This window comes from Anolis sagrei, chromosome 1 (assembly GCF_037176765.1).
Source record: "Anolis sagrei isolate rAnoSag1 chromosome 1, rAnoSag1.mat, whole genome shotgun sequence".
Classification (NCBI taxonomy): domain Eukaryota; kingdom Metazoa; phylum Chordata; class Lepidosauria; order Squamata; family Dactyloidae; genus Anolis; species Anolis sagrei.
The window spans coordinates 232646789-232661047 of NC_090021.1; positions in this window are offsets into that span (position 1 = coordinate 232646789).

Below are 14259 nucleotides of genomic sequence, written 5' to 3' on the forward strand. Positions count from 1 at the left end.
CAGAATTGGGAACCCTTCAAAATCAACAACAATTTAAGATAATAAAAAATTCAGATAGAGGTGGAGAAGAAAAAAAAAGTTTGAGAGTTTGGACCTTATATCAGTATGGAAGAGAGAAATACTAATCAAAATTACTTTCAGATACTTCGCATAAATTCAACAAAAAGATTTGCAAATTATCTTGTTAAAAAGGAATGAAAAACAAAAAGGGTAGAAGAAATCAAAGGATAAGGGAATAAGACCACAAAAATTCAAATGAGATATGAAAAATATTTGCAGAATGTTATCAATAGCTATATAAAGAACACAAGAAAGGATACATGGATGAAAAAATAGATATAACTTTAACAGATGAGGAGAACAATTACTAAATACTGAAATATCAATACAGGAAATAAAAGAGGTGGTGAAAGGACTTCAAAAGGCCAAAGCATCAGGATTGAATTGTTTTACAGCCATTTTTTAAATAAAGAAACAATAGAAATATTAGCACCAGAAATGCAAAACTTATTTAATAATATACTAGGGGGAGAGAAAGCCCCTAATACACGGAGGAAAGCAAAAATTATAGTATTACTGAAATAACAGGGGGGAAAAAGATTGGACACAGACTCTGATAGACCAATTAGTGTAATAAATCAAGATTATAATTTTTTGGCAAAAATATTAGCAAAGAGATCAGAAAACACGCTACTTAAACCTATAAAGGAGGACCAATATGGTTTTTGTTAAAGGTAGGTATATTGGATACCCAGTTAGGAATATAATAAACATGCTGGGACATAGCCAAATAAAGAAACTGGCATTCTTGAAATTGGATGTATTCAAAGAATTTGACACAATAAATTGAGAATTCTTAAGGGAAGCAATGAGGAAATTTGGATTAGGGAACACACACATAAAGGCAATAAAGGAAATCCATAGAGAAGGTAAAACAATAGTGAGAGTAAATAAAGGAATCTTGGAGGAATTCCCAATGCAAAGAGGGTTTAGACAAGGTTGTCCGCTTTCACCATTGCTATTTGTGCTAGGCATAGAAGTTTTAGTAGACAGAATCAGGAACAACATAAGAATAGAAGGATATGAAATAGGTAGAGAACATGTTACAACCAATCTCTTTGCATATGATATAATAGTGAATGGATCCTGTATCAGGGATAAGGGAAGTGAAAATTATTCTAAAAGACTATGAAATGATCTCAGGATTGAGAGTTGACATGAAAAAAATCTGAAATCGTGTATTTAGAGGTAAATAAGACTGAAAAAAAGGAAATAGGTAGAGTGACAGGAATAGGTATGGGCACAAAGAAATTAAAATATTTAGGAGCAGAGATACAAAAATATAGTTAAGATGGTAGAAAGAAATCATAAAGTACCATGGAAGAAAATATCCAAGATAATAAAGGGATGGAAGAATAAGAACTTGGGTATTATGGGCAAAATAATAGCAGCTAAAATGTTTTTAATCTCAAAATTATTGTATCTATTTCAAGTTCTTCTCAACTTAATATATGGAACAAACATTTAAAAGATTGGATTTTTGAAGAGAAGAATCTAGAAAACACACACACACCCCTCTCAAGAGGAGCTAGGATGGGGAGTATCAAATTTGGAGCTATATTATGAGGCATTCCAACTAAAATCATTTCCAGAAATTAAGAGTGAGATTAGAGATAAATGGAATAGGGTAGAAAAAGAGTCTAACAAAGATCAAAGGAGTTACGGGGTATTTACACATAATTTAATGGGAGAAATAAAAAAAGTATGCTCCCAGAAAGGTAGTGTAATTCCTATATTACACCATTATTACTGTTATGCTGTTTTGTGTCATTTTAATTTGTAACTTGCTGTTGTTTTGCTTTTAATTGTATGTTGCCTGGGCTTGGCCCCATGTAAACCATCCCGAGTCCCCTTGGGGAGATGGAGGCGGGGTAGAAAAATAAACTCCTCCTCCTCCTCCTCCTCCTCCTCCTCCTCCTCCTCCTCCTCCTCCTCCTTCTGCTTCAGCTTCTAGCATTCTCATTGTTGGATATGCTGGTTAGAGCATCTAAGGACCTCATCACATTAGCCACCTCATCACAAAGGGCTAAAATCAGCAGCATGTGCTGGTTTTAACCTAAGTCACCCATGGAGCCAGCCAGCTCCCATCATATGACACCGTGCCGGCTCCATGGGTGAAGGAGGGCGGAGCCGGCGCATGCTGACAGCAGAACAACACAGGACAGCTCCCATGTTGCCATATATGATATGGGAGAAAGCCGCTCACACCACGCACACTCATGCTTCCCCCCATCATGGCAGGGTTTACTCACAGTGCATTGGCTATTGTTTTCCTCTGAGGCTAAGAGAGTGTGACTTCTCCAAGGTAACTCAGTGAGTTTCTGTGGCTGAGACCCTGGTTTCATGCCATTCTACTTCGGTACTCAGATCATTACCACACATTGGTATATTAACACAATATAACAGATACCTTGATTCAAATTACCATTCAGAGGATGGTTGTGATACTCAAATAGGGAATGGTAAAGGAGCGATAATAAAAAATGTATGATCATGAACTTGAACTCAGTGCTTAGGCAAGGTATGTGCATCTGTCCCTGGTTCTTATCCATCTTGTAATCTAATATTAGAAGTATCTTCTGCCAATATAAACCTCACAGTTGAGTTTGCAGAACTGAAATATATGTCTCACATTTTTTTAAATAAAAAGGGAAAAAAACATATATTTATTTGCAGTCTCTTACTAAATGATAAAGCTTGGGGGGGGGTGTTTACCGTGACTCGATAACACAGTGGCTCGGGGGGGGGGGATAGTTTTCAGAAATTGAAGTAATTTGGAATCAGATTGCAGCAAACTGAGGACAAATGGGGAGAGTGGGAATAAGAAAGAAAAACCGGAACATTTTTTACAGCAGTTGTAAAAGTGGGGTGGCAGAGAATTGATCATGTTTGTCCCTGCCAAAGTGGTCCAGGTCTAGGGAAACATGGACCAAAGAGAGACTCCACACCCAGAAGAATGAGGACACTAGTGTAGTGACATTGGTTAGAAAAGCACCCAGGAATTTGTTCCCCATGACACCCCACCATCAGAATGAACTCTGCTAAAGCATTCCACCCACCCACTCAACCCCCCGGCATCCAAAAATTTCATTTTCTTCATATTTTTGAGTTGTGAACCTGGTAACAGGGACTGTCCTATCTATATTGGTACAGAGCTTAGAAAAAGTGAAACTGGTGCATAAAATTTGCGTGTTTATAATACAACTGTTGTATATTAGCCTGTTGTAGAAAGTTTTCTTTGTTATGTTTGTGGGTGATCATTTTTTAAAAAAGATAAGTAACCATTTCCATCACGGTTCACATAAGTGAACCTGATTTCATTGCCGTTGTTGTCCCCACAGTCCCTTGCTAGTGCTGAATGACTTGCCTACAGATTCTGCAGCTCTAGCATCCAAGCCAGGCTCCTCCTGTCCCTCTCCCTCCCTCCCTCCCTCCCTCCCTCCCACACACACACCTCCTGCCTGTAGCCCTGGGGAAGCATGTGCTGCAGCTGCCACTTGTTGCAGGCGGTTGTGTGTGGTGCGGGGGCACCTGAGGCCCTGTGTACAAAGACAGCTCTGTGGGCCCCATTGGCTGGGAACTGCCTTTATCCTTTGTTTGGAGGAACACTTGCCATTTGTTTCTTTACGCTCTGACAGCCTGTGATCCTTTCTTGCTTTTGTGCACTTGCTCCCCTCTCGCTTTGTAAACAAGCAAGCGGATTAAAGGAAACCCTTGCCGGGGATGGCCCCATCGTCTTGCCTGCACATGTACCCAATGAAAACAGAACCACGCCACCACTTCACTCCACCCCTGCGCATGACAACAGGGACAATTTGGGTTGCCCAGTTTTCAAAATAATAATAACAAGGGATAGTCAAAACCAGCCAGAACATGTGGGGGAGGCTAAGCTAATGCTGGCCATAAGTAATACTAAGAGGCAGCCTCTCCTGAATGTTCAGTGCTCCTGTGAGATCTCAAATCTATTGAGACTTCAAAACCCTAGAAATATCAGGATGGCAGACCAACAGCCATTACAAGGGAAGGAACTTTACCACCACCAGCCTGAACATACTGCTAGGTTGGCTCTACATTGTAGAATTAATGTGGTTTGATCCCACTTTAACTACCTCTATGCTGTGGAATCCTGGGGGTTGTACTTTTGTGAGGCCCCAGCACTCTTTGGCAGGGAAATATAAAAATCTTGTAAAACTGCACCTCCTAGGTTTCCATAGCATTGAGCTCTAGAGAGGAAAGGGCAGAGACTGTCTCCATTCACCATACACTCACACCCTATATTACAGTGGTTCTCAACCTGTGGGTCCCCAGATGTTTTGGCCTTCAACTCCCAGAAATTCCAACAGCTGGTAAACTGGCTGTGATTTCGGGGAGTTGTAGGCCAAAACACCTGGGGACCCACAGGTTGAGAACCACTGTTATATTGTGTTATTTGGGGATATTGTGTTTCACCAATAGCCAAATTATGGGATTTGGGGCATTCTGTTCATACAGGACAGGCTTTGCAGCCCTTAAATAAAGGATACAACCTTCACAGTATGAGACATCTGGCAACTTAGGTCCAATCCCCTCAGATAACAACATGACTACACAGCATTTCCACAGAGCTTTAGTATGTTTGATGAGATTTAAAATGGGATCTCTGGAACAGCACTTCTTGCAGCAGCTCTATAAAGGCAGACTGTAATAATTATATCTGTATCGGACAAGGGCAGGGTAGTGGGGGAGGAGGCACTGGGTCATGGAGAATGGTGTCTGCATTAGGATTATGCTATTATGTTGTTAGGCATGTCTCAGCAGGGCAAGAAAATACTGTACATCCCAAGGTCATTGGCTAGTCATTACCTGTAGACAATTGTGGATAGTACATGGGCATTAACATTCCACCATTTATCCACCTGTCAGACATCTAAAAATCTTCTAAGTCCTCTATATAGGCTCAAGCTCTTGTTTGATTATCCCGCATTGATTTGAGTGGAACACCCCGGCCATTTGTTGTTTCAAAATTGTAAAGAATCAACTCAGCCAGCAAATGAAAGCCGAAAGAAAGTAGTATTGTCTGTAAGCCACAATCTGATTCTTCTGATCCGATTTCAATGGGGTTAAAGAAAACCAAACTGGTTGTGTAACTTGCAATCCGCCCCCATTTCTGCTTCAGCGAAGGCAATATAAAAGGTTTAACAACACAGGACTTGATTGAGGGCATGCAGAAGCCTTAAACAACAAAGTAGTTGTGCCCATTGCGACAGAAGGTGGGGGCAGGAGAACCAGCAACATATACAGACACGGTCAGGCCACGTGTCAATTAAACATGTTTCTACTGGGTTTGGTGTGAAGGGAGAGGACTTTTGTCCCAGCCTATACAACTATGTTATCAAAAATTAAACCCCAAAAGTGGCTCCATTGAGATATACAGCTGGCACATGTTGGATTTTACCTTGCCTTCCAAAGAATTCTCTTGAATTCTCTTGAAATGTTTTAGAATGTTTTCTGTCACACCTTAGGACCTTGGGGAATGGCTTCATAATTACCATAATCCTCTCACAATACCCTGGGAAAATCCCAGAACACATAATGGGTTTTCTCATGAAGACACACAAAGCTTTCTCACCTTTATCTAAAAGTTCATCCTGGGCATGTTGCCTCATCTATCGTACTTATCTGGACCCCTCTATGAATCCTCCATTGTATATAACTGTGCCTTGAACAACTTTTGTCCATTGGCCAGCATCTCATTTGTCTAACTGGCATTGGACCATCAGGACCCATCAATCACGCATCAAACCACATTCCACTCAGACGTACCCAGTTTCTGGGAAGGACCCACAAACAGACTCAAAACTTCAAATCCATGAATGTAATGTTCGTTTGTGGGATTAACAGAACACATAAACCACTGGATTCTCTTTTAATTCTCTTTTACCAGAGGTGTCGTGTAGACACCTCTGTTAAAAGTTCGACAGGTCCCACATTTTGGGCCCTGTCTGGAAGGGCCTTAAGTTACCAGATTGCAATTACATTATGTAACAAAATTTGAAAAAAAATTCTGTTTCTGGTTTGAAAGTGTTATTCCTGTTTAGTTGTGCAGTACTTATTTTGAAAGTAGTTGTTATACTCCAAAAACTTCACTTTTATGGCTGACACAAATTATGTGAATTGATTGGGATTCTATGAAATAGTCACTGAAAAACTATAGCAAAATGTGCTGCAGGACATCCTGCAAAAACAAAGTTTTTGCAGTTTAATAAACTTTTTCCAAGTTTTTAAATGATAGAACCAATTAGGAAATTGCATTTGTATCCCAGGAACAAAAATAGTGTTACATGGTGTTTAGATGTTACATGTACTTTCCCCTCTCCAGTTTATAAAAAAGAAACATTTTTAACACCAGTGCATATTTCTATTTTAAATATTTTTTTCTACATATAAGCACAGTTACTTATTTTAACCAAAGTCTAAAGTTAATTCCAAGCTCCATTTTTACTCCATTATTCAATAATTAAATGCCTTTTTTTTACAATGTCTACAATTTTTCCCTCTTAAAAACTTTGTTAGATCTCTGCATAATCATGACGTTTCATCAACCATTCCACCCGCATTGGCATCTCGTGTCCTTTCAATTTCTATGCAAAAAGCATTCTAGCTGCAGCTATTGTATACTGAATAATTTTTCCATATTTTTCCCAGTTGATTTCCATGAGTTCATGAAGGAAAAAAAACTGGTTTAAATTGAATTTTAGTATAATATATCTTCTCAATAAAGTGTGTTAAAATCCAATAATTCTTTGCTTTTTCACATGTCCACTACATATGATAAAATGTTCATTCTTTTCCTTCTTATTTCCAACATATATTCAAAAAACCCTTTATATATTTGGTTCATTTTTTCTGGTGTTAAACACCATTTATAAAATGTTTCTTTAAAATCATAATATAAATTAAATCTAAATCTCATACTCCAACTTCCTCCAACTTTGGGTAAGCTGGCAGATGGATAAAGGGCAATGACGACCAGAGTAGGAAAGGACTACGATAATGCTGGATGGACTATGAATTTATGAATTGGTGAATGTTGACCACAAGATTATTTTATTGCTGCTATTGTATTAATTTGATTGTTTTAACTAGTTATAATTGTTGTTGTTATATTGTATTTTGTATATTGTATTTTGTGAACTGTTAGGCATCGAATTGTGCCTTTTGTAAGCCGCCCTGAGTCCCCCCTAGGGGGTTGAGAAGGGCGGGGTAGAAGTGCTCGAAATAAATAAATAAATAAATAAATAAATAAATAAACTTCTGGATATAGGACCCATTGCAGTCCATTTATAGTTGTGACAAAATTAGCAGATAAAATACTGTACAACCATTTAAGCATTGTACAAATCTAACAGGGCTCTGGGTGTGTCACAATCAGGAAAGACAAGAGATAGGATTGCTCCCAGAAGTTGCATTTATCCCCCCCACCCAACCAGATGGAAGACCAGGTCTTCTTTCAGGTCTATCTCCCTGGGAACCAATGGGTTTGAACCACCAGGGTTGCCTGCCACTAGGACAGAACCAGCCGCTGCACACAATGGGGACCTCCAAGAACTCTACTCTTCTCTGTGCCGTAACAGCCGCACCCGGTAAGCTGAGTGGACCATTTCTGAAAATCCTGTTTCACTTCATTCCAAATCTTAACATAATTATGTTGAAAAGGATTAGCATTACTATTTGGCATTGTAACACTCAAATATTTGACTTTCTTTTCTATTTTATATCCTGGTTTGTTTTTTTAACTTAGAAGTCCTCCTTCTTTTTTCATGTTTTTTTTTAAATAACCTTGCTGTTTCATCCTTCTTTATTTTAATAACAACCAATTTTCCAAAACAGAACAATTTCAGTTTCCTATTTACCAAGTAGGAAACATCTCCAATAGAATTCTTATGAGCTGGAGAAGTTTCTTTGTTAGTATTTGCTCATGACATTTTTGAAGGTATTCAACAGAAGGTGAGGAAAAAGCTTTACCTGATTCTTATTAGAACTGAAATGAAAATTTCAACTACTCTAACTTTTGATTGTTTAGTGATGCTTTCTGGCATTACTTCCTTTCATGCATTAACATCTGGATTATTAGTTCCTACTGCGCAATACCTTTTTACATGGTTTTTCATTCCACGGATCTTTTTACCAAGTCATTCTCCTTTCCCATATTCTTGGATAATCTATCCATGCCCATGTTTCTGTATAAGTATGTACCTTCAAGTTGCCGGTTGGTTTTAGGCGACCCCATGAACTTTGTAGAGTTCTCTTAGGAAGATAACATGGAGCGATAGCTTGACATTGCCATCCTCTAAAACATAGCCCACAGCGCCTAGTATTCATTGGCAATCTTCCACCCAAATGTTAACTAGGGCTGACCCTGCTAGGCTTCCAAGATCAGAAGGGATCTGGTGCCCTCGGGGTATTATGTTTATACGGAAATATATACCAATGGATTCAATATGATTTACTCCTAAGTGCATGAGAAAACAATGTTTATGGAAGGCTGTGCTTAGATATTGCTCTAGTCTGAGCAGTTGATAATTGAAAATATATGTTGGAAAGGGTCAGAGAGAGGTGAAATTCTTATTGTGTTTCTCTTATTTTTCATGAGATTTATTTTGCATGGCATTTGTTTTAGTCCTGACGGTGCTTGCCTTTTGAGGTCGCATGTTTCCCATCTCTTTCATGTTATACTATTTAAGGATGACTGCCAAGTACCAAATACTCAATTGCTTTTTTTGAAGTCACTGAAGCAAGGAACTATTTTGCCCTAGAGTCATACAAGTATTTTAAAACTTTTTTTTAAAAAAATGCATTCAGATGCAGGCTTGCCTTATTATCAAGTGTGTACACCAATATGGCATTAATATATTATACTATGTACTGACACATCTGAGAAGCCAGTTTGAGTGTTGGACTATGACTCTGGAGACTGGAATTCAAATCCCTGCTCAGCCATGGAAATCCATCAGGCGACCTTTGGGAGGCACAGTCTTTTAGTATCAGAAGAAGGCAAAGGCATCTCCCCTCTAAATATCCCCCCCCCCACACACACACACACACAAGAAAACCATGCAATAGGTTAGCTTTTGCATTACTTGCAAGTCCAGAAATGACTTCAAAGTACATATCAAAAGAGGCATGTATGATCACATACAGTGGGAAGGAGTCCTATCACAGCAGGAAACAATCAAAATGCTCTGTTGAATTCATTTTGAGTGAAGTGTCCAATTATTAATATCAATTGTGAAACAGTAAAGGCATTTTTGTTTCTAAATGAATGAGACTGGATGGTGATTGAAGGAGGGCAAATTAATAGGATGTCTTGCTACAAGATGTGTGCACACATTTGTGTGTGTGTGTGTGACAGAGAATGTTAGATTCTTCAGTAACATTTTACTGACAAAACTTCACATCACAAGAGTGATGGGACTAGGAAATGTAAAGTGAATTTCACAAAACAGAATGGATTAAAGAAAGGATTAAAAGGGAGCATAAAGGAGAAAGAGTGAAGGAAGTTGCAAAAAGATAGTGTAGCTAAGCATTGCCAGGACAAGATCTGTTTCTGTTCAAACCCTATAACTTCACTGAAGTTAGATCCAGCTTGATGGACAGCTAAGGAGGGGCTGGTGTATGGGAGCCAAGTGATGCAAAAGAGCCCTGACACAGCACTGAGCCACTTTGTCCCTCTGCAGTTGCCATGCTCTTTCCACGGAACTGAACAGTTTCCTCTGACTTCTCTCTCAAAGATTTATCAAAGGGAAGTATAAAGGGGAACAGCATAGATAAGATAACAGATTCCATGTATACAACATAGTATGTGATTTTTAAAAACCCACACAGGAGGGAACTTTGCTTTATGATGTGCTCTTATCAGCTTTCCTAGCACTTTTCCCAGGTTGTAACTTCACCAGTGGACAGATAAAGTGACACTTTAGTGGCTGTTTCTGCCTCCCACCTAATGGCCTTTTCTTCCTCTTTCAAATTCTGGCTCTGTTGGCCTCTCTGGAATTAGAAAAGACCTCCTCCCACCCTGACATCCATAATCATATGGCTGTTTTTAACCTATTTTGATTGGCCCCAAAAGTATTCCCAAGTTTAGGACTAGTGAATGTCATTCTACATATCCAGTTTCGTTCTGAAAATTGAGAGGATGTCCAAAGAGGAGCTCAATTTGGGGTGGAGGATATTGATAAAAGGATCCTCACAGCTGTGGTCCCAACTTCTTTTTAACAATCTCAAGCCATTTTTTTCTTTTTTTTTTCTTTTGTGATGTCCTATGAATATACTCTTGACTTGCTACCCTTTATTCTTTTGACAGTGGGGGCTCTGAATTCATCACTGGTAACAGATGGTAATTTGAAATTTATTTTCACATTGCATTCAGTGCGAGAGAAGTCTGGTGTGTTCATGCCATGGTATGTTGGAAATAGCAACCTTCCAAGCCTCCACTAACTGTAAATATTTATAATTGTTAACCTATATTGCATGTACATTTTGGTTTGCCAATGTAACTGTTCTTCTTTGGTGTGGGAGGGGCTTCAGACATAGGACTCCATTTTTTGTATACAGTATGCTTTCAGACCTCAATGGAGGTGGATGTAGTTTGTCCCCTTTCAGACTTCAGTGAGTAGTTATACAGTTTGGACTATATCTACATGCTTAAAGACGTTGGGCTATGTGCTTGTATCCTGAATATATACAAGACGTTTGTTAGTAAACCTGAGATGTTATTTTAAAGAAGACTACTTTGTTTTGTCTCTTGGGTACATGTTTTAAACAAGAGGTTTTTAAGGGAGAGTAGATGGGCACCTTCAACTTCAAAGAAACAACCATCCTCTGCTAACCAAATATATTTTTGTAGTGGCATGTCTTTATCCTTGGCAGTTTAAAGACATGGTTCTTCAATTTAACCGCTGAGTTGCCTGTGTGCCATTACATGAATGCTTATGAATATCACTTGTTGGAAGGGTTGACTTCTAACAAAGTCATGCTTTTCTTGACTAGTGGTTTTCAAAAGGTGGTCTCCACATGTTCATGGAGATTCACATTTGCCAGATGGATGTGACATCATTTTACCTTAGCCACTTAAGAGGCTGAAGGGGAAAAGGAAAGGGCCTGAGGCTGTTAGGAAAGGTGGGAAGTCCAAAACACCTGGAGGGCCAAAGTTTGTCCATGCCTGCACTAGAGGTTTTGGCTTTTGTATGGTCACAGCTGTTTCCTCCCTCTATGAGAGCTACCATTTATAATGGTATCTGCTCACCTACTGTGTCTAACTTATCACTTTCAGATTTATTTATAGAAATATTCATGTTCTGCCCTGTACTTAAAGATTTATATCAGTCTGAGTACAGGACCAGAACACTGAGGTCCCATCTAAACTGCCGTTAAACTACCGTTATGTGAGTCTACACTGACCATATAATGTGGCCCTATCTACATTGCTGTTAAACTGCATTATATGGCAGTGTAGATGCAGCCTGAGATACCAGGGTTCAAATCCGCATTCAATTGGAAATCCACTAGGTGACCTTGGGTTAGTAATACTCTTCAGAGGAACGTAAAGGCAAACCTACCCTGAACAAATTCTGCCACAAATACTCCCAAGACAGCTCACCTTAGGATCACCATAACTCAGGAATGATACAACAACAACACTTCCACATATTCAGTATAGCTTATCCTCAGTACAGGATTGCACCCTAAGCCATTTTCAGACATTTCATTCAAATAATTTCCTAGAAAAGCTTTGAAACCTGCTGAACTTGCTGATCAAAAGGTTAGTGGTTTGAATCCAGGGAGCAGGTTGAGCTCCAGCAGTTAGCCCCAGCTTCTGACAACCTAGCAGTTTGAAAACACGCAAATGTGAATAGATCAATAGGTGCCACTCCAGCAGGAAAGTAATGGTGCTCCATACAGTCATGCCAGCCACATGACCTTGGAAGTGTCTATGGACAACGGCAGCTCTTCGGCTTAGAAATGGAGATGAGCACCCCCTCCCCCAAAGTCGGACACAACTAGACTTAATGTCAATTGGAAACCTTTATCTTTACCTATAGCAATTCCCACAGCACTATTTGTTGATTCCTCCATTAAATGTTTAATTTTAAGAACTTCTTTCTATTAGAAACATCACTGGACTATATCAATAGCATGTACGATTAACATGGCATCTTTAAAAATATAGTTAATTATTAATCAGATAAATAACAAAAATCAGATAGTAGCTGATTTAAAGCACTGGAATGCATCCTCATTTTTGTCCAGTTCAAAATTGTCCAAAAAACATGCTTCATTGCTAAAGTGAATCTCTTATTAAATCCACACTTTGCATTTCAAGTTGTTGTTTGGAGAAGGGATTATCCCCACTTAGCAGATGAAGATCTAACCTGATGCCCATTGACATGAATGTGACCTTTTCAATGAATCACAGAGAATTGGTGACACAATCAGAAAGGCCAGATGTGGTGCCATAGTTTGAGCCCTTTCTGAGGCCATCTGATTCCTATTCTCAAAAGCAGAGATCTGTTCTCAATTACAATCCGGAAACATACATAAAGGATATCTAACATGTTCCACAAGTTCCCACATTCACCCCTGAGTCTCCAGTCATCCTAGTTTGGCAGGAACGGACACGATCGCCGGATTTTCTCAGCTGCTTTTAAAAGGTCCCAGTTTGTTCCTCCCCTCTTTGTCCTCAGTTTACTTCAATTGATGCAAACTGAATTCAAAGTGTCTGAGCCTATGGGGAAGGGCAAGAGCCTATCTCTCCTTTCCTCCTCCTGATTTAACTGTATGCAAACTAGCTTTGCACATTGAATTCAGAAGTAAGGTGAACTTGAGAACCACTGTTCTAGATCGGTAAACACCAGGTGTTTTGGACTTCAACTCCCACAATTCCTGGCCTCAGGCCCTTTCCTTTTCCCCCTCAGCCGCTTAAAAGGAAGGGGCCTGAGGCCAAGAATTGCGGGAGTTGAAGTCCAAAACAACTGGAGAGCCCTGTTCTAGATTATTAGAACTTTAGAATCTTCTCTATGAGCTCCTGTATGATGGGAGATGATGCATGTTGTGTGCCTTCAAGTCATTCTTCAGATGTAATGTGAGGCTCAGGTGAAGAGTTTTCAGTATGACAGGTGTGAGCCAGTAACTGGGATTGTGACAATGCAATGTTCTGTATTGGCAGCATGGCATCTACATAGCAGAGAGTGGAAGAAATAAGGTATAGAGACCTAGCAAGCTGCAGAAAGACCTTATAAGGGAAAGAACTACGGCCTAAACCATTGCAAAGCTCCCCACCCAAATCAAAACCACAACACGATTCACGTCTGCACAGGACAGAGACACCTTGTGGTAGATCTATAGGTTGAAATATTAAATGCATCCCTGAACAGCAACCAGTTTTGTCACCCAAAAATAATTTCTGTGTATTGTCGAAGGCTTTCATGGCTGGAATAACTGGGTTGTTGAGGGTTTTTTTGGGCTATATGGCCATGTTCTAGAAGCATTCTCTCCTGACGTTTCGCCTGCATCTATGGCAGACATCCTCAGAACCTCTGAGGATGCTTGCCATAGATGCAGGCGAAACGTCAGGAGAGAATGCTTCTAGAACATGGCCATATAGCACAAAAAACCTGCAACAACCCAATAATTTCTGTGCTTACTGCTTTGCTGTCACAAGCTAACACAACCATCCTTTTGGAATTTGGTCCCTTTTGTTTTGACATGTTGTCTAGACTAAGGCTTCTTAAACTTTCCCACTCAAGACTTCTTTCGGCCTGGGATTTTTATTTACATGACCCTGGGTATATAGGTATATAAAATACAGAATAAAATCCACAACCTCTGAGGATGCCTGCCATAGATGTAGGCGAAATGTCAGGTGAGAATGCTTCTGGGACATGGCCATGCAGCCTGGAAAACAACCCAGTGATTCTGGCCATGGAAGCTTTCGACAATATATAAAAATCAAATATTTACTGATAATAAATCGGCATTTGCAAGGCTTGCTAAACAGACTGATTTTCCTTTTTGTGAAGCATTTCCTGAAGAGTCCACTTTAAACAATGCACACAACTGCTAACATATTTGTATAAAGGGAGGCATTCAGAATACTTTTACTTTTAAAATGGCAGGACTACTACTTTCACATAGGAAACATGATAGCGACTGTTGCACTAG